This window comes from Monodon monoceros, unplaced genomic scaffold, assembly GCF_005190385.1.
Source record: "Monodon monoceros isolate NGI ecotype Baffin Bay Population unplaced genomic scaffold, NGI_Narwhal_1 Super_Scaffold_12, whole genome shotgun sequence".
Lineage (NCBI taxonomy): Eukaryota > Metazoa > Chordata > Mammalia > Artiodactyla > Monodontidae > Monodon > Monodon monoceros.
In genome coordinates, this window is record NW_021703768.1 from 57,981,970 (window position 1) to 58,004,201 (window position 22,232).

The following is a 22,232-nucleotide window of genomic DNA, read 5'->3' on the forward strand; positions in this document are numbered from 1 at the left end:
ATCCCTGTTAGTTTTATTTTACGTGCAAAGTAAATTTAAACATGTATTATTATCAATTTTTGGTAAAACAAATATTAATAAGTATGTACTGTAACAGTAAATCCTATCATGCCTCATTTGTTACCATTATTGTTACTTCTTGAGATGACTCGTACAGTGCCAAATAAACTTTACACACAGGCAGGGCTCCTGCTAAACCCAGATCAGTATTGGTAACACACTCATTGCCCGAGTGCACAACAGCAGATGTTCTGCACCACCAACCATTGAATAAAGATTGCACAAAAGCCAGTCTCGAAAATCCAAACATTCCTTTTAAAAGTGGGGTAGGGAAAAAAGTGGGGTAGAAACCTAGTTACCCCACGATCCACTGGACTAATTCTCCAAATTGCTTTTCAGTACTGCTCACTCCTGCCATTTTGCTTTTCCCAGCCTCTTTTCTACTCATCAGTCTTTCCCTTCCTGCTCACCTGGGGACACACCCAGACCTACTGAATTTGAACCTCTAGGAGTGGGGCCCAGGAATTATTTTGGAAGTTGCCCAGGTAATTCTGGTGATCAGCTAGGTTTGCCAACTACAGGTCAGTGTGATCAAGTTCAAGTTCCTTAAGCTTAGCCTAAAAAGGCCCTCATCCCTGCTCAACCCTACAGTGGCATCCCCTGTCACTTCCCATCTCATGATTTACCCATAACAATCCTGAATACCGATAGCTCACAATACTCAGTTCACTGCTTCACCCCGCTGGGCCCTTGTCCTGGCTGAAAACCCTCTGCCCACCTTGACTGCCAACCTATTTTCCCTCCAAAATCCAGCTCCAGGGTCTGCTTCCATGAAGTCTTCCCTGACTACCTCACCTCCACCCCCATCCAGAATTAATCCTTCCCTCTGTATTCCGACTGTACTTCATTCACAGAGCAATCAGCACACAGTGCAGAAATACACTTGCTCACCTCTCTCCCCTGCTAGAGTGTAATCTACTTGAAGGCAGGTTCTATGCCATGTTCACCTTAGTATTCACAACATCTAACCCCAGGATGAAATGAATTAGTGTAAACTGGTTTTATGGGGGTGAACAAAGGAGTCCTTTGTCAAGCACGTTAAGTCTCCTTCTTTGTGTGTTTTGTCACTGCTTGTGTGTTTTGTCACTCTGCCTGGCCCTGAAGTGATCAGGGAGATTATCTTTCAGCATCTAACCCAGTACACACTAGCTCTTTCCCTCAGCAAGAAAGCAGGCTCCTATAAAAAGGAAAATAGATTTCACCTGCAGGTATAACAAACTTGAAAGGCATTAGCACCCAAGGAAATCTCCCAGACCAAGGTGCTCTGGTCTCACTTGGCACGGACACTTGCCTTTCCTCCTTCCCCTATTTCATGCTCCTGTTTCACAGCCCAAACGAGAGGGGCTGATGTTTGCTTTACATTGCCTTCCTTCTGTTACCTCTCCCTTGCTGTTAATTTTGACCAAGATTGCAGCTGCAGCCCGTAACTGACTCTCCAATTTAATGCCGCCAGTTTCTAGTTAACAAAAGCTTCACAGATTATATAGAAACTCAGTCACACTAGGAATTTTGGCATCACTCATCTGGAAACTGAGGGTTTGGTATCGCCCCAAATTCAGAAGACTGAAGTTCTTGCTTCTTGCTCTGGCTGGTCTCTAGGGGAATGGCGATCAGGACCCTCAAGTTATAACGATGATAATACGGCAGTGGTTCTCTGAATTTAGGGTGCATCCAAGTCACCTGGGGGGCTTGTTACAAGACAGACAGCTGCTCCCCACCCCCACAATTGCTGATTCAGTGGGTCTGAGGTATGGCCTAAAAAGGACAGTTCTAAAAAGTTCGCAGGTGGTGCTTATGTTGGTCCAGGGACCATACTTTGAGAACCACTGTGGTAGAAAGTATCTGGAGAGGGGCGGACCAAGCTACAACCTGACTCATTAAACCTAGAATAGTGGTTCTCAAACTTATCTGCATATTAAACATATTAGAATCACCTGGGGGAGATTTACCAACTCTGGATGCCCAGGCTGCATCCCATTATAAATCAGAATCTTGAAAGTAGGAGCAAGGTCTCAGTATTTTAAAATTTCCCAAGTATCTCCAATATGTAGGCAAACTTGAGAACCAGTGATCAAGACCAGCGGTTCTCAACCCTGTTTGCAAACGAGAGTCACATGGGGAGCTTTTAAAACATATTCCTGCCAGGACCCAACCCTGAACCAATTAAATCAGAATATCTGGGTAGGAGGCCTGGGCGGGGGCCGGCCTTCCTTCCTTCCTTGTTTCCTAGGTTTTTCTAAAGTTTAACCAGTGTTGGGGATTACTAATCTGGACTTCAGTGTACCCCTATTATAAACTGTCATTTCTGCTCCAGTTGAGTAATCGCTTCTTATTTTGAACAAAAGAGATTGGGGAAATTTTTATTTCTTGAAAACCAGAGGGCACTGGTCTGAATAATCTGGGTAAGGGTGGGAGCAGGGGAATAAATCTGTCTTCAAGGTGGATCCCCTAGCAATAGGGCCAGACCTCTAAAAAATTACCTAGAGCAGCACTTCTCAGAGCCATCCTTGGACCTGCAGCATCAGCATCACCTGGGAGCTTTTAGAATTGCATATTCTCAGGGCCTACACCAAAATTCAAGGTTGGGGCTCTTGAATCTGTTTCAACAAGCCTTCCAGGTAATTTTGATACATGTTAAGGTTTGAGGACCAATGACCAGGAAGATAGCAGTGAGGAAATTAAGACCTCGATCTTCTGTTTCTTACATAGATTCATCTCTTTAATTTTTTTAAAAACACACTCTCACCACACTATTTCTCAAAAGGAAGTCTCTAGAAACAATAGCAGCTGCAATGCCAGAAGCTACCTGACTTAATGCCATGTGTCTCAGAGGGAGGTAGAGCAGTCAAACATCCACCATCCCCATTCTGGGTATGGGCTTCCATCCCTGACCTCTTTGTTGGGCCTTAACAGGTAGGTTTGTGTCATTGATACGATGGCCACAGGTAACTCCCAAATTCTGATAGACATCTGCACTTAGTAGATGCTCCGTGATGGCACGGCCACCCCAATGTGATTAAAGTATCTTAGGAAGCTCAGTGGGGCTCCTGATGCCCATCTTCTGTTCTCCATTTCCTCACCAGATGGGGTCACATCTTCTCTAATTTTTATACAAGCCACAACACATGAGCCTGCACAGGCAGGGAGCTGGGTGGAGGCCCTGCTAGATTGAACCCATCAGTATTTTACCAGAATCCAGAGCCTTCCTCTCAGCCTGGAGGTCAGCAAAATAGGAAACAGCTCAATTTTTTGCCAAGAGCCCTTTATCAAGGGTTAGCAAGACCCTCAGACAGTGTGAGGTCTCAGGACCTGTTTGGAAGGGAACCAGACCACAGATGAAACGTGTGGTGACTCCCGTAAAATAAGGAATCCCTGTGCTGGTGCTCTCGGCAAGGAAGGGAACCTAACTTATTGAGCACGTACTAATTCTCAGGATTTTACATTCACAATTTTACTTAATCCCCACAACAACATTGTGACGTTAGTAGTATTATTCCAACTTACAAAACTACAAACATATAGGAAACAAATTGAACAATGTGCCTGAAACCCCCCAGTTAGTAAACTGAGATTCATGCTCTCACAGGTTACCCTACCCTGCCCATCTGGGGGTGATTTTTCCATCCACACCATGCAGCATGCATAAATGCCAGTGCTAGTTTGTTTCTACCACCTCATTGCACTTCCTGAATATAAATGTTTGAAAATGTATACAATTTTAAAAAGAAACCAGTATAAATGTGCACTGAGTTTTAAGAGCTGAGTCTTGGGATGCTCTATAAAAATCAAAAGCATGACCAAGGAAGAATTTATGAAGGGAAACATAGATGTAATGGCATCAGAAATCACCCTTATTCCTAGTACCCTCTTGGATCTGTTTCTCCTTTGCTATCCTGCTGTCTAACTTTCTATCCCATCAAGAGCTTTCAGCAAATCTCAGATGAGTGGACTAGGGCTCAGAACACTGAGCCTCTTTTGTGAGTATTGGTGCTCTCCACCCCTGACTGTTCCACCCCTCTCTCCCTCACTCCATCCTAATTCCCAACTGTGTGTAAACAATCCCGCTGAGATAAGAGCACCTGCTTTTCCACAGCCTTGCCAGTATTGAGCACTATATTCTTTTAAAATCTTTGCTATTAAAATAGTAAAAATAAAAATCTCATTCTTTTAATTGGCATGTCCTTAATTGAAGTTGAGGTTGCACACATATATATTTGAATGTTTTTTTCTTGTTGAATTACCCTTTCATGTTCCTTACCCACCTTCTTTTGGAGAGTGGTTCTTATTGATATGTCAGAACTCTTTATTTACTAAGGATATTAATCTTCTGTCGTATATAAGCAACGGCTGTTTTCCAATTTGTCTTTTGACTTTGGTTGTTTTTAAAACAGGAGTTGTATTTGGTCAAATCTATGCGTTCTTCCTTCAGGGTCATTCTTAGAAAGACTTTCCCCATACTCAGATTTTAAAAATATTTACCCATACCTTATTATATATAATTTTTATATCTCACTTTTTAAATTTAATCCATCTGAAATTTATTTTCTTATAAGGTATGGGATAAGGCTCTAAAGTTAATGCTCCCTCTCAAATGGATAGCCAGTTGTTCTAACACCATTTATCGAATGATACGTACTTTCCCCGCTGATTTAAAGTACCACCTGTATTATACACTAAATTTTTGCATGCACTTTAGTTTCTTTCTAGATTCTGTAGTCTTTTCATTGATCTATCCTTGTGACAGTAGCACACTGGTTTAATTTCATAATACGTTTTAATATCTGTTAGAGCTAGTTCAATCCTTTTTCATTAACACTTTTCAAATATTTCCTGACTACTTTTGAACATTTATTCTTCCAAGTGAATTTTGGAAGTATTTTCTCAAAGCTTGACTTTTCCACTAACTGTTCTAGAAACACCTGGGTCCATCTCTCTAGCAGCTATTTTTTCCAGTATTCGATAATTGTTACCTGCACCTACAGTTAACCTGGCACTGTGCTAGGCACTGGAGTTATAAAAATGAATTTGACCCAATCCCTGACCTCAAGGGGCTTAAAATCACATATAGGAAAGGAAAATCAACGCATAGGTGCATTAAATCATGATTTCTGCTGTAGGGGAAGACTGAAAAGGGTTGAGTTCTGTGGAGGCTTTGATATAGCTCCTGGAGAAGGGGTGGAAATGAAAATAGCAAGAGGTCACCAATACTTCACCACTGGGCCTGGTGAGTGGACTCAAGAAGGGTCCATGCTTACTGTGCAACATTAGAGCCGTAAGATTCCAAAGATGCATTTTGGGGACTTAAAAAGTCTACATTCCATCTTAGCATTGTCCATTGTGCCCACCACACGCTAAAGCCTCCTCTCAGATTATGTCTCACATGCTGGCAATAGTGCAGTACCCTCCTCAATTGTATGGCTGTCTTTCAAAGCACTATTTGCCCATTTTATATAATCTAAAATCCCTCACAGTCTTGCGAGGTGGGCAGATATCATAATTTCTGCTTGAAAGATATATAAATGGATGTTTTGCAAAGCACATGAGTTGAGTGATTTGTCTAAAGTACTGGGTGACAGAACAAAGCCTAGGAGGAAAGTTCGGATTCCTAGGCCAATTCTCTATCGATCACACCCTATGGCCTACTGAGTAAGCCCAAACTTTCTGTATAAGGTGGTTCTAACAGTACTATTCAACTTACAGGAAGATATGTATAGAACTTCATTATATCTCTCCTCCTACCCTCCTGCCCTTCACCTACCACCACTGTAATGAAATGGTGGGTCCCCTTTCTTTATACTTCTCCAGCCAAACCATGGGGCTGGGAGAGGAGGAAAGAGGCTAGGACAAGGCTGGGGTGAGCATCTAGATGGAGGCCAAACAAGTGGAGCAGAGGGGAAATGGGCCTCTGTGGGACAGGAGTTTGAGGCACTGTGGCTGTTGGGTTTTTGCGCTAATGCATCTCCAAAGACTGGATCCCCAGGCACTCCAACACACCTACTTCCTCTTCCACTGCCACCATTAGTAGCTTCTGAACAGAATCTTTCCTCCTCGGGCAACTGAAGAACAGAATTCAGACTCAGCTTTTCACCTCCTCAGATATACCTTTTAAAAATACACACACCTTTAAGGATTTTTCGAGGGTTTGTATACTTACTAGCAGTGGAGAAAATGGTAGGGACTGAAAAAGGAAAAAGGCTCCATCCTGAGTGCCCCTCTGGTGCTATTTCATGTAGGTACTTCGGAGTAGAAGGGAAGACATTTCCCCTAACGCCAGTTTTTCTTTAGGAATATCTGGGACAGATTAATCTGTAGCTCTTGCTCAACTGGGCATTTCATTGCTGGTGCTGAGACTTAAAGAGAGGGGGAGTTTGGGGTCAACGTGGGGGAAACGGGCTGGATACTGCCAAGACTAACGTTAGGGGTTGATGGGGGCTGAGAACAACAGTGGGGGTGTGTTCTTCCCTACCTCAGCCTCCAGATCTCACCCTGGACCAGCTGGAGCGGGCAAACAGAGGAGGTGGGGATCTGGGCCAAGGAATGGGTGGGAAGAAGGGAAATCTTAAGTCAAGCAATTGGGCGAGAATTCCTATAGAGGACTCTGGGCAGGAGGTGCATGCGGCGGCGGTGGGGGGGAGTGAAGTTAAGCGACCTAAGTAACCAAGAAAGGTCAGGCTTGTAAGGCCAACTGCAAAGCTTGCTTCTGCCAGCAATGTGTATACCATCTGTCTCCCCATGCCAGTGGAAGCACTCATAAAAGTTACATGTTGAAACTTTTGCACTAGCTTGTACATAAAAATTCCATATGCCAATTGACTGGACTACATGAACACATCTGTCAAAAACAGGTCTCTTAGGCACAATTTAGGACATTCCAAAGCAGCTTTACAACTGTTTTAGCCTCCAAATGGTATGAATTAACTCTCATAAGCCAGGTCTACTCTTGCTGAGCCAAGGATTGGGCCAAATCTCCAAATAATTCAAGTCAGAAACACTCTTTTGCCTTCACTATAGAGAGTATCAGTAGCAAGGTCTTTTTTCCTCCAAAATTATGCTGTTGATTGACTCGGTGTTTGATGTCACATTGTTAACATATGTTAATATGGCCAAAATGATAAAATATTTCATGTATTATGGGCTTGAAAAGGACCATATTTTGTATTTTTATAAGAGTCTGTTACTCCAATAATGTTTACAATTTACAACAGACATTGACTGATATTAGGTCATTAGATCTCAGGTGCTAAGTATATTTTACTTTGGAAAAGTCAGTATGTGGGAACTCCTGAGATGGCCCTTTTAGATCCCCTTCCCTCCCTGAAGTGGGAGATGCGTGAAGGAGGAATGCAAACCTCCCCTTCAGGAAGAAGCCTAGATACAAACTTCATGTGCTCAGTCTCAGCACATACAGTAGCTCTAGGGACTAGAAAATGTGCTTCTTTTTTCTTCCTCATGCTGACTTTCTGCTCTTATTAACCTTTATGAAAAACCTATTTAGAAAAGCAAGTATAACTAATTAAGGACAATGAGTTGGATAACCAAATCGGAATCTTCAAATGTCTCAACATGATTGAGTATAGGGAAGAGTCTAACATAATTAAATGCAGCAGGTGTGAACGCAAAGCACACATAGTTCTCAGAAAACTAGAACTAAATGGAGGAGGAATTCAGCATATCAGCAGCACCTGTGCAGAAAGGCTTCAGGATTTCAGTTCATGACTTGGTAGGCATCAGCCAGGTTGCCCTGGTATAATCTTAGTCTATAGAGGAGTACCACCCAAAACAGGGGAAGAGATAGCCTTCCTTAACTCTATCAGATACTGTGTTCAGATATAGATACCTCATTTTAAGAAGAGATTGGAGTGGATCCCAACAGAGCAACCAGCTTGGGAAACAAGGCATAGCGTCTGCCCCTAAAGGATACCTAATGCAACAGGGGAACTGAGTCAAATGAGTGCCAGTTCAAGGAACCTGTGGTTCAGTTTAGCCTCAGAAAGGAAATGCTTAGAGGAGCCTTTCAGTATGTTGGGAATATAATTTCTGTTTCCAAATATTTAAGGATCTCTCATATGAAAGAGAGATTAAATCTGTTTGGTATGGGAAAATTAGAACCAATATGTAAACTTTACTAGAAGACAGAGTTCAGCTCCTTGTGAGGAGGAAAAGTTGCTCTTTAAGCTACCTGTTAGTACTCATGCTCAGAGGGAGTGATAGTGCCATCAAGGGGGTGAAAACTGATTCAAGACAGGTGATTATCAAAAAAAAAATTATGTTTATGATTCATATTTTATTTTATTATCATATTTTATTGATATGATATTTATGAATATGAAATATGAATTTGTCATATTTATTTTATCATATTTTATTGATAATCATATAATAAATATGATTATCAATAAAAAATAATATTACTGTACAATGATTTCTGACCCTCCAAAGTTCAACCCTACCCAGCAAAATCGTATTCCTTAGTATTTTATTTCTCTTGTTCACCTTTCTCGGGTATCACATGAGCAGCATTGCTGTTGGCATGGAAGGTACGTAAATGTATGCTATATCCGTACTGCAAAACTATGCCAAATAGATGGCTGTGATTGGAGGACTTTCTCTTGATTGATAGCTCAGTCTCGAAGTCACATAGTAAGAGGTGGCCTGCATGTGCTATTGACTGCCATTGGCTGCCTTGGGCATACTGCCTGTGTGGGCTTTGTGTGTGACTTGAACTTTGAGAAGTAAATAAAAATGGTTTCCTTTTACTATTTAATTCTACAAAAGTTAGTCAACCCATTAACTATATCAAGTGCTGAAAAGAAAAACTGTCAACAACAGTTGAATAAATATCTAACATCCAACTAGGTTAAAAGCCATTTTCTCATATTAAGCAAAAGTTAATGTTTAGGAAACTTAATTTTTTTCAATTGTTTTTCTTTCGTTGAAAAAAACCATTTTGAATGATTTGTTTTTAAATTGATTACACTGTTATTATTACCATGTACTTCTAAAAATTGCCAATATCTATGTATAATTTGATACATTACAGTACATAAGCAAATAAATTATATTAAAAGTTACACAGCAATTACAGTTATAAAGGGTAATGGCTTTGATTTTCAATTTAACTAAAATTTTAACTTAAAATTTTGTTGTTCATACTGCACTGGATAAAAAGAGGAGGCTTTATACTTACTCTTCCTATGTATAAAGCACAGATATACTTATACTACATAAACAGATATACAGTATACCTGTGGTATTAAAATTTCATAGGGAAGTGATTAGGCAAAACAATGCCTTTAAAGTTCTTTAGTGAATGATAATTTTTTAAAAGTTGTGAAACTCTGAATTAAAGCCACCTAAACATTTTGGCACGAAAACATTTTGCTGCTGGTTTGCCAAGATGAATTGTAGCCAAAATTTGAAAATAAGAATAGGTTTATTCACATTCTTATCTTGTCCTCCTGTCCCCTCTTTTTTTTTTTTCCTGTCCCCTCTTGTTTTTTTCCCACCCCAAGTTACTGTACATCTTTTTTTTAAACAGAATCACTCTCTTCCTTTTGGAGCCATAATCCCATTCCCTGATTCTAGTGGTGGTAGGTGACCCAGGCCTGGCCAGCAGTGAACATGTCACTTCAACAAAGCCAGAGTTAATTAATTCTGGGACTTTTGCTGGAACTGAGGAGATATTTCTCTGTAGGGGTTACATATGTCAGGTTGTAAGCTCGAAGCTGCTGGGGTCTCTCTTTGCCATACCTGGGGAAAGCCTAGCTGAGGATAAAACCAACCCAGCAGAAAGCAGAGCCAGAGAACCAAAGGAGACAGACAGCATTCAGTGATATCACTGAGAACTTAATCCAGTCATGCCTGAAGCTATCTGAGCCCCTGGACCTTCAGGTGTCTTTTGTGGCTTAGGCCAACTGGAGTCAAGTCTCTGTCACTAGCAATCAGAAGGTTTTTTTTTCATTTACTAACCCAATTCTGCCCTGTTCCCTCATTCAATGACTGTCCAGAGACCAGGAATCCTTCTTCAGTTCCTCATACAAATCTGCTTTCCCTGCCTGGGGCCTTGACCCATCACCTGTTTCTTCTCAAACTCCACTCTCAGAGAAACTGTTACAGTTCTTGCTGGGTACTGTTTTGAATCTCAGACACTAATCCTGAAGCAGTAATTTTGGTGCCACTTGCAATTTCTTGGTTAAATTGTGAATTATTATTTATCTGAAAGAATGTATTTTATTTCCTTTATGCTGGCACCTTCATAATGTTTGCCATATATGTAAATATTCATAAATTAATTAGGTGACATTCTGTTATTATCAGCTCACTTATGATGAAGTATGTATCATTAAGGTACTACACACTGAAAAGCAATAAACAGGAATCTATACTTATGAAATACTACTCTGACCTCCATGACAAATGTCTATTGCTAATTTATGACAGATAAACAGAAGGTGAAACTGATTTTGACAATTTTATTACAAAGTATGCAAATACAAATATATATTTTAATTGGACTATAGTATATTGGCTAATATATTTTGGAATTTGCTTGTAAGGTTCTAATCAGTGCATTCACTAGTACTAAAGCCGTTCCGTATTCCTCATGAGTATTCCATTTAATAGTCCTGTACTCAGTAATCTGAACTTTAGTGAATTCTTGATTTTCAACAACCTTACTCCCAAATGCTTTCCTCTCAAAAAGTTTTTAAAAATTAAAAAATAAAATAAATACATTGAAATTCGTAAGGCAAAGATACAACAAAAGATGGTTTAAAATTCTCTGGGTGCACAATCAGTTAACATTGTCCATTTCTCTGTGGACAGAAATCATGGAACAGCAGACCAGCTAATAAGAGGTGAAGCCACAGCCTGTAGTATATCATTTTATCAGCCTTAGTAACTGGTAGTAAAAAAACAGGATGGTTAAGGAGATTTAATTCACTAAGATGATTTACGTTGAGATACACTGCCCTTGAGGACATCCAAATGGATTCAGGAGACATCTGAAGATATGGACTTGGGAACAAGGGGCCAGGGTGTGTGATACAAATTCAAAAGTCAGCAGAGACTCGATTGTGGAGGCTCAGAAAATGACTGGACTCTCTGGAGAAGAGACAGAAAAAGCAGGTAGTCCTGTAGAAAGTCTAAGGACCAGGAGAGAAGGAGAGCCTAAAAAGGTGTTTGAAAAAATAAGCCAGTACAGCATCAGAAGAAGAAGAAGAAGAAGAAAAAAAGACAAAAGAACAAAAGGCCATATGACCATATTGCAAGTGCCTGTATCTTCAACAGCTGTTGAGAAGGTGGGAAGAAGTCTCATAATTGAGATTTTGCTAAACAGGCAACAGGGCAATTTTTGTTTAGGTTACATCTTATATGTTAAGTCATCTAGTGGGTAGGGCTTCATTTTGATCCTAGTTTTGTTGTTTTGTTTGAAACAACAGTGATGTACCAAGTCTGAAAATCAGCCATGATACTTAAAAGCACAGATCATGGTTATAATTTAACTAGATTTTAATGCAAATGTCATTCTCTTTATGTGTTCAGCTCTCAGCTCAAAACAGACTGTATGCTGAAAGAAAATAATGAGGGAGTTTAACATTTAAATTTTGAATTCTGTAAAACTACAGGAGACTGAAAACTATTACTCTCTACCTCCTGAGTTACATTTTATAGCATAAAATATATATATTATTCTATAGGTGCTTTTTCTTTTTCCTAAAGCAGTGCTACAGGCTAGACCTTGGTATTATTTTAGATTTTGATTTAATGATCTTATTTTTGCAAATGAATCAATAAAATCCTATGAGAGAGAGGACCTAGAAAAGCCAAAAGAATTATGAATGCTCCGCCTACCATTTTAATACCACTGTGTCAGGTTTAGTAGAACCTTCTAAGGTATAATGATCCACTTTATTTTACTAATTTACATTATATAATCCTTATGCAGAGAGACCTCAACTACTTGTTTCTGCTGAGCTAGGCCCAGAGTCCAATTCAAAACTTTTCTTTCTGGTCTTTTACCAAGGGTTTTTCTAGAATCCATGTGAGGAAAAAAACAAACAGACAAAAAAAACCCAACCTCAACCTTGATCTCTACCTTACATCATAGCCAAAAATTAGAGATGGGTCATAGAGCTAACTGTGAAAGCAAAAACTGCAAGAAACAAAGCAGATTATGGGGTGAGTAAAATTCTTAGGAAGAAAAAAGTACTAACCATAAATTTAAAAATAACTTAATAAATTTAAAATAAATTTAAAAATAAATAAATCACAAATCAAGCCTCAGTAATTGAAGAAAATTGAAATCATATCAAGCATCTTTTCCGACCACAATGCTATGAGATTAGAAATGAATTACAGGGAAAAAAATGTAAAAAACAGAAACACATGGAGGCTAAACAATACATTACTAAATAACCAAGAGATCACTGAAAAAATCAAAGAGGAAATCAAAAAATACCTAGAGACAAATTACACCGAAAACACTATCCAAAACCTATGGGAGGCAGCAAAAGCAGTTCTAAGAGGGAAGTTTATAGCTATACAAGCCTACCTCAAGAAACAAGAAAAGTCTCAAATAAATAATCTAACCTTACACCTAAAGGAACTGGAGAAAGAAGAGCAAACAAAACCCAAAGTTAGCAGAAGGAAAGAAATCATAAAGATCAGAGCAGAAATAAGTGAAATAGAAACAAAGAAAACAACAGCAAAGATCAATAAAACTAAAAGCTGGTTCTTTGAGAAGATAAACAAAATTGATCAACCATTAGCCAGACTCATCAAGAAAAAGAGGGAGAGGATTCAAATCAATAAAATTAGAAATGAAAAAGAAGTTACAACAGACACTGCAGAAATACAAAGTATCCTAAGAAACTACTACAAGCAACTCTATGCCAATAAAATGGACAACCTGGAAGAAATGGACAAATTCTTAGAAAAGCACAACCTTCTGACACTGAACCAGGAAGAAATAGAAAATATGAACAGACCAATCACAAGTAATGAAATTGAAACTGTGATTAAAAGTCTTCCAACAAACAAAAGTCCAGGACCAGATGGCTTCACAGGTGAATTCTATCAAACATTTAGAGAAGAGCTAACACCCATCCTTCTCAAGCCTTCCAAAAAATTGTAGAGGAAGGAACACTCCCAAACACATGCTATGAGGCCACCATCACCCTGATACCCAAACCAGACAAAGATACTACAAAAAAAGAAAATTACAGACCAACATCACGCATGAATATAGACGCAAAAATCTTCAACAAAATACTAGCAAACAGAATCCAACAACACATTAAAAGGATCATACACCATGATCAAGTGGGATTTATCTCAGGGATGCAAGGATTCTTCGATATACACAAATCAATCAATGTGATACACCATATTAACAAACTGAAGAATAAAAACCATATGATCTCAGTAGATGCAGAAAAAGCTTTTGACAAAATTCAACACCCATTTATGATAAAAACTCTCCAGAAAGTGGGCACAGAGGGAACCTACCTCAACAAAATATGACAAACCCACAGCAAACATCATTCTCAATGGTGAAAAACAGAAAGCATTTCCTCTAAGATCAGGAACGAGACAAGGATGTCCACTCTCGTCACTATTATTCAACATAGTTTTGGAAGTCCTAGCCACAGCAATCAGAGAAGAAAAAGAAATAAAAGGAATACAAATTGGAAAAGAAGAAGTAAAACTGTCACTGTTTGCAGATGACATGATACTATACATAGAGAATCCTAAAGATGCCACCAGAAAACTACTAGAGCTAATCAATGAATTTGGTAAAGTTGCAGGATACAAAATTAATGCACAGAAATCTCTTGCATTCCTATACACTAATGATGAAAATCTGAAAGAGAAATTAAGGAAACACTCCCATTTACCATTGCAACAAAAGGAATAAAATACCTAGGAATAAACCTACCTAGGGAGACAAAAGACCTGTATGCATAAAACTATAAGACACTGTTGAAAGAAATTAAAGATGAAACAAACATATAGAGAGATATACCATGTTCTTCGATTGGAAGAATCAATATTGTGAAAATGACTATACTACCCAAAGCAATCTACAGATTCAATGCCGTCCCTATCAAATTACCAATGGCATTTTTTACAGAACTAGAACAAAAAAATCTTAAAATTTGTATGGAGACACAAAAGACCCCGAATAGCCAAAGCAGTCTTGAGGGAAAAAAATGGAGCTGGAGGAATCAGTCTCCCTGACTTCAGACTATACTACAAAGCTATAGTAATCAAGACAATATGGTACTGGCACAGAAACAGAAATATCGATCAATGGAACAGGATAGAAAGCCCGGAGATAAACCCACGCACCTATGATCAACTAATCTATGACAAAGGAGGCAAGGATATACAATGGAGAAAAAGACAGTCTCTTCAATAAGTGGTGCTGGGAAAATTGGACAGCTACATGTAAAAGAATGAAACTAGAACACTCCCTAACACCATACACAAAAATAAACTCAAAATGGATTACATGTGGCCAAACTGAGAGCTAACAGTAAGGGAACAGGATGGACAGCTCCAGTGTGTTTTCCATCACCACCAAGCAATTCCTCAATTCTCAGCGGACAATGATCAGGTGTCCTACAATGTAACTCAATTCTGACACTACTGTCAGATCCCACTGGTTAAGAGCTCAGTCCTCCAAGACTGCCCGCCCCTTTTAGATGCCAATCACAAGTCCAAGTTGCTACTTGCACTTCTGAGCTACTGGCTATTGATTGGAGGCTACCAGGTTTGATTAATTTGCTAGAGTAACTCACAGAACTTAGGAGAATAATTTACTTACTAGATCACCGGTTTATTATAAAAGGACATACAAACAGGAACAGCCAGGTGGAAGAGATGTATAGGGCAAGGTATGTGGGAAGGGGTGTGGAGCATCCATGCCCTCTCTGGGTGTGCCACTCTCCCCACACCCCCATGTATTCACCAACAGGGAAGCTCTCCAAACTCTCCTTTTGGGTTTTTTATAGAGGCTTTATTACATAGGCATGATTGGCTACATCATCGGCCACTGGTGACTGAACTCAATCTCCAGCCCCTCCCCTCCTCAGAGGGTGGGGCTAAATTACAACCCTCTAATCAAGGTTGCTTCCCCTGGCAATAACCCCTCACCCCCCCAACGAACTTCTTCCAAAAGTTATCTCATTAACATAAACTCAGGTATGGTTGAAAGGGGTTTGTTATGAAAATCAGAAGACACACTAATTGCTCTTATCACTTAGGAAAATCCAAGGGTTTTAGGAGCTCTGTGCCAGAATTGACGACTGAGACCAAATTTACATTTATTATAAACCACAGTATCACAACAGCATAGAGCACTAATTGTTGCCATTGTATTTGTCCACTAGTGCCACAATAATACTATATAACAAACTACCTCAAACTTACGACTAAGGAAGTTGATGACAACTGAGGTTGGGGAGTGGTCAGTTCAAATGTTACTTTACATGACTACTTCCCCGAGACTGAGATAAACTCATCATTCCTAATATTTTGACTCTATTATTTTATTTTCCAAAATAAAAATGAAGGTCAAGGAAACTTTTTGTTGTTGTGTACTCTGAGTAGCCTAAATATGGAAGATGCTTTAAGAAGAGTAATAGGAGATAAAATATGAGAAGTAGTTAAGGGCAGGTTATGTGTGGTTTTGAAGGTCATAGTAGAGTCTAGATTTTCTTCTGAATGCAATGGGCAGCCATCAGAATGCTATAAGCAGGGGAATAATATCTGCTTTGTAAAAAAACTGTCTGCTGTGTGGAGCATGAGCTGCAGGTGCAAAGTGGGGACAGCGAGACAAGTTGGGAGGCTGTTATAGTAGTAGCCCAGGAGAGTGATGGTGGCTTGGATTAGGCTGGAAACAGTAAATATGGCCTGTGGTCAAAGTTGGGATATATTTTGGAGGTAGGACCGATAACATTTGCTGATGGATTTGATATGGGAGGTTATAGGAAAAAAGGAAAGAGTTGACTCTTAGTGTTGATTTAATAGTGGATGGGAAATATTGTTCTGGCTTAGATGTGGTATATTTGGGAAGTCTGTTAGTCATCTAGGTAGAGATAATGAGTGTGCAATTGAATATACTTTTGTTGGGTATCAGGTACAGAGTTGAGATAATCATATTCCCTAGTAGTCAGTGGCACGGTATAATAGATATGGGCACAGATTGTGGAGCTGCCTGCCTGTGTTCATATTTCACCCTTGCCACTTATGGCACTGTGGCCTTAGGTAAATTACTTAACATTTTCTGTGTCTCAGTTTTCTGTTTCTGTAAAATGGGAGTAATAGTACCTACTTCATAGGATCCAATGGATTAATATACGTAAAGCACTAAGAACAATGTCTAATGTAAAAGCTATATAGACATTAGCCACTGTTAGCACAGTCATCTTCAATCCATGCCAGGCATCTCATGTATTCTTCTTCTCTTATCTTCACTCCTATTCTCCTCCCCGCAAAAGGTACCTGTTCGAGTGGTTGGTTTTGTTTTTTTTTTACACCAATATCCAATTCTCTGATTCTCTGGATACCAACTGGGTGTCCAATAATTCAATTTGATGAAGACACTATCTACCTGGAGTTAGCATTAAATGCCACTGGTTAAAGGGGATCAGTCCCACAAAACTGCCCCCACTTCAGAGGCCAGTCCCAAGTCCTTGGCCACCCTTACTTCTGACCAACTGGATGTAAATCGGGGGTTCCCATGACCCATTCCTCAAGTCCAGAAATTTGCTAGAGTGGTTCACACAACTCAGGAAAATACTTTACCTTTGACTGCTGGTTTATTATAAAGGATACTACCCAGGAACAGCCGAATGTAAGAGATGCATAGGGCATGGTATGCGGGAGGGGGATTTCTGGAGTCTCTATGCTCTCTCTTAGTTGTGTTACCCTCCCAGCACCTGGATGTGTTCACCAGCCTGGAAGCTCTCCAAACCCTATTGTTTAGGAGTTTTTATAGAGGTTTCATTACATACGCATGATTGAGTAAAATATTGGCCAGGCCATCGGTGATTAAACTCAACCTCCATGCCCTCTCCCCTCCCTGGAGGTTTGGGGGCAGGGGGAGGGGTGGGAAGGGGGAGGGATGGGACTGAAAGTTACAACCCTCAACCCTTTAATCCTATCTTGATCTTTTGTGGCAACCTGACCCAACCTGAAGCTATCTTCAGGGGCCACAGCACACTAGCCATCTCATTAGCATACAGAAGACACTTTCAACACTCCAAGGGTGTTAGGAGCTGTGGCCCAGAAACCTGGGACAAAGCCCAAATATACATTTCTCTTTACACCACACCACTCTAGTGTTGAAATATGACCTTAAATATGCACATAACTTTGTATTATATATGTTGTGTTATGTCCTTTTAAAAAACTTTTATTGTTAAGTATAGAAAATACAGAAAACTGCATACCACTAACAGGTCAGAATAGAGAGACCCTTGCTCACCACCCTAGCAATGTTCCATGTGTCTCCTCCCAATTACAACCCTTCTTCTCCTCCCAAGAATAGCTACTATCCTGATGTTTCTGACAATCTCCTTTTCATCATCTAAGCGTGTGCATCCCTAAACGCTCTAGTTCTGCCTGGTTTTTCTTTTTTTTTTTTTTTGGCTATGTCTCTTAGGCCTCTTTTTATCTAAAGAAGCCCCTTTCTCCTTTTTTCTCCCTTAAAATTTATTTGTTGAAATACCAGATTAATTGTGCTGTCATTTCCTGTAACCTGAAGTTTGTTGACTGCCTTCTGTGGAATAATTTAACATGTTTTTTCTGTTGCTCATATTTTCTGTAACTTGATGGCTGATCACCTTGGGGTCAAAAATTAATGATTTTGTTCAACCAGGGTACTACAGACAAATTTAACAGACCAGGAGAAGATATTTGCAATATCTGAAATAGGAGAGATTAAAAAAAAAAAGACTATAATATATCTGGGAATCCAGCTAACAAAGAATGTACAAGATCTTCAGAAAGTTTTCTCTATTGAAATATGTAAAATAGTTGAAAAATATTTTGCACTACATTCATGAATGTGAAGATTCAGCATTCATTCAAACTTCTTTCAAGCTTGCTTCCTTATCCTATAAATCTTAAGAAGTTAAATACTATCAATACATTTCCAGACATGCAGTTAGGGTTCTAGAGGTAAATGATTTCTGCCAATTAGATAGGTACATTTAAGTAAAATTTGGAAGGTAGAAGTAAGGCAAAAGCCTTCTTCCTGCTACTTTGTTTTTTGGTTGGTAGGCATCACGGAGATGAAGATAATATTTACTACGTTCTGCAACAACTTTCTTTTCTTTTTTTTTTTTTTGCAACAGCTTTCTAAAGCAGTCATTTGCTTTGAGTACTTGTTTATTCTTGAATTGTAGCTACCGTAGTGTGTTCTTAACATCAATAATGCCAGTTGTGGGGTCTTGATTCTCCATCATCCTGATGGGTGGAGACAGTGGTAGTAGCTCCCTTAACTGCCCAGTTTGGCAGTATTATCCTGGGACTCATTTCTGACAGCCCACTCCTCCAGCCCTTTAAACAAGTTTCTAAACACCAATTCCCCATATTAAATCCCTATATATTTAAAATAGCCAGATCTATTTCCTGCAACTGAATGCAGACTCATACAATAATGAGTAAAGATAAATAACCTTCCCAAATTAATCTACACAATCAATCCCAATTTAAAAAAATTTAAATAATTGAAATCTAAAGTATATATGGAATAAAGGTCTGCAAATATGTCAACATCAAAAATGAAAAATAATCACCCTACCATATTAAGAATAATGAGTCTACATATTAATAATTATTGATGCTTGGGTGACGAACCTATGGAGGTTCATTATATTATTTTTATTTTTATGTACCTGAAGTTTTCTGTAATAATATAAAAAGAATATTCAGTCTGATGTTCAAAAAGTTGCAATTATAGGGCTTCCCTGGTGGCACAGTGGTTGGGAGTCCGCCTGCCAATGCAGGGGATGCGGGTTTGTGCCCTGGTCCGAGAGGATCCCACATGCTGCGGAGCGGCTGGGCCCGTGAGCCATGGCCACCGAGCCTGCGCGTCTGGAGCCTGTGCTCTGCAGCAGGAGAGGCCACGGCAGTGAGAGGCCCGCGTACCACCAAAAAAAAAAAAAAAAAAAGTTGGAATTATAATTTGGGGACTTATCAAAATGAAGATAATATTTACAGTCATGGGATGGGATGAAACCATTTAGGGAGAATACAGATAGAAAAGAACATAGGACTAAGATGTGAGCATCTCTAATATTTAGAAGTTGGAGGAAGAAGATAAAGCAAAGTAGACTGAAGAGATGCCAGTAAAGTAAAAGGAAACCAGGAGGTGAGATATTCTGGAAACTTAGAGAAGAAAATGTTTCAAAAATGTGGAAGGGCCAAGTATGTCAAATACTGCCTAAAATGAGAACTAAGAATTTGTCTTTGGATTTGCCAAGATGGAGGTTTAGACAATTTGGGGAGAAATTTTGCTATAAAGAGGAGTGCAAAAATTAAGTAGTGGCTGGAGGGGAACAGAAGTCAAAATTTTTTTTGTTTTGCTCTCTTTTAAGAGATCTGATACTAAGGCATATTCAGTGCACTGGCAGAATGATCTAGTTGAAAAGGGGAAAAGAGATATAGGAGGGAAACAATAACAGAAGAACCAAGGTCCTGAATGAAATAAACAAGTAGAGAGACTATTTCTTTCATGTGTAACAGGAGGGAAGGCAATATCTATAGGTTCAGATGCATATAGAGGGACAGACTTGGTGGAGGGAAGATGAGATTGAGTGTCTATTTTCACACCTTTAACTCTGTAAGCCTCAGTTCCCTCACCACTAATATGGAAAGTACCTATCTCATAAGATTTCTGTGAGAATTCAACAATCAAGGAGCCAACACTCAATATTAACCCAGTAGAAAATTGTTATGAAGACTCCTAGTTCAACAATTCTCAATTCTCCATCAACTCAACAAAATTATCAACCTCTCCTTTTCCATTTAATAAAATACCACAACTAAAATGAGTATGATGGGGACTTCCCTAGTGGCGCTGTGGTTAAGAATCTGCCTACCAATGAAGGGGACATGGGTTTGAGCCCTGGTCCAGGGAGATCCCACATGCTGCGGAGCAACTAAGCCTGTGCGCCACAGCTACTGAGCCTGCTTTCTAGAGCCCGGGAGCCACAACTACTGAAGCCTGCGTGCCTACAGACTGTGCTCCGCAACAAGAGAAGCCACCGCAATGAGAAGCCAGCGCACCACAACGAAGAGTAGCCCCCGCTCACTGCAACTACAGAAAGCACGCGTGCAGCAATGAAGATCTAACACAGCCAAAAATAAATAAATTTATAGTAAAATAAAATTTATTAAAAAAATAGCTCATTCCTTTAAAAGAAATGAGTATGATGGATGTAACTTAATGGTATTGGGGATGTCAGAGAAAGCTTTCCTTAGACACTTAAACTAAGAGCTAGATGAAGTATAGATGTTAACTTTATAAAGGTGGGGATGCTAGAAGAAGAGTTTAAGAAGGTTTAGAAACATAAAAGAAAAAAAAAATCCATTGTGGCTATCAGTCAAGGGGCCAGAAAATGAAGCAACTAAAAGCACAGGAGGGCTTCCCTGGTGGCACAGTGGTTGAGAGTCCGCCTGCTGATGCAGGGGACACGGGTTCGTGCCCCAGTCCGGGAAGATCCCACATGCCGCGGAGGCGCCTAGGCCTGTGAGCCACGGCCGCTGAGCCTGCGTGTCCGGAGCCTGTGCTCCGCAACTGGAGAGGCCACAACAGTAAGAGGCCCGCGTACCGGAAAAAAAAAAAAAAAAAAAAAAGGACAGGAACATTTATACTCAGTGATCTCCAATACCTCTTGTGTGGGTCAGGATGGGGCTCTTAAGAAATAAACATAATATAAAATATATATTTTAGCTCTTACTGAAGCAGACTCAAGTCCAACTGAGAGGTGAAAACAATTCATGGACATTAATTAGACCATAAACCATAAACCAAGGAGGACTGCACATTTCCCCTTTCTTGCCTACTCGCTCTATTGACAAAGGCCAGGTTGAGTGCTGAGTAAATGATTCTTAGGTTTGTTCAAGCTCAGTAGTAAAGTGTGGGAGCCAGCTAACCATATTTGTCATAGACATTGGGTGCACATAGGAAATGGTAATGTGAGTTACTCTTTTGCCATCACTGAGCTAAGATGGCAACTTAGTAGCTATTTTCTCAGGGGGTGGGGGAGGAATCCCTTCAGTTATTTCTTTTAAAAGACTGGTATGTAAATATTAGCAGAATCAGAATTTCCTGACCACTCACAAAATAACCAGGAGTCAGAATCAAAATTTTCTTTTCGTACTATTAGGGAATCTTTCATGATTTCAACACAATGAAAGTTTTAAAAATTACAAAAGAACAAGAGTAAAGTGAAACCAAAGGAAAGTTAAAACCTGGAATATTTCCTGAAAACAGGTGAAGAGAATCAGGTGGCCGGTTACTTAAGTAGAAACCTGTGTTTATGCAAATACTCAGAAAACCTCACAGGACTAGGAAGTTCCAAATGCCATCAGTATAACATGGAGGAAGGGGGGAAAATTGTTCCTGAACAGAGATATACTTTCAAAAAGAGGGGTATTTCTATATATTTTGTAATATTCCTACAGCACAGTCATTTTGACCCTTATTGTTAAAACAGTGACCCCCAGAGCCTAATAGTACAAACTCCCTTTTCTGTAATAAACTTGACTCATATTTAATAATAGAAGCAACATTGTTTTTTGAGAAAGTATCAACGATTACAAGTATCCTAAAAAGCAACACAGCGGTCCTCATCAGTTATTTTCCTAAAGAGGTCACAATCCTAACAAATTCACATTAGATAAGTATTCAAAAACAAAAACATTAATTTTAATGGGGGAGAAATCTGCACCTAGACAAGTTTTCTTGCTTTATGTAAACTGTATTGTCTCTAGCTTAGATTTCCGACTCACTTCTTAATATGCAAACGCTTTTCATAGCTAAGACACAAAAAGGCTGATCAGGAAGCATTCTGATTTAAATTGCCATTTTTAATATCGGTTGTTTTAAGATTGTCTTAAAGCTTGTCCTAGTGTTTAGAAAATTTTAACTCCCA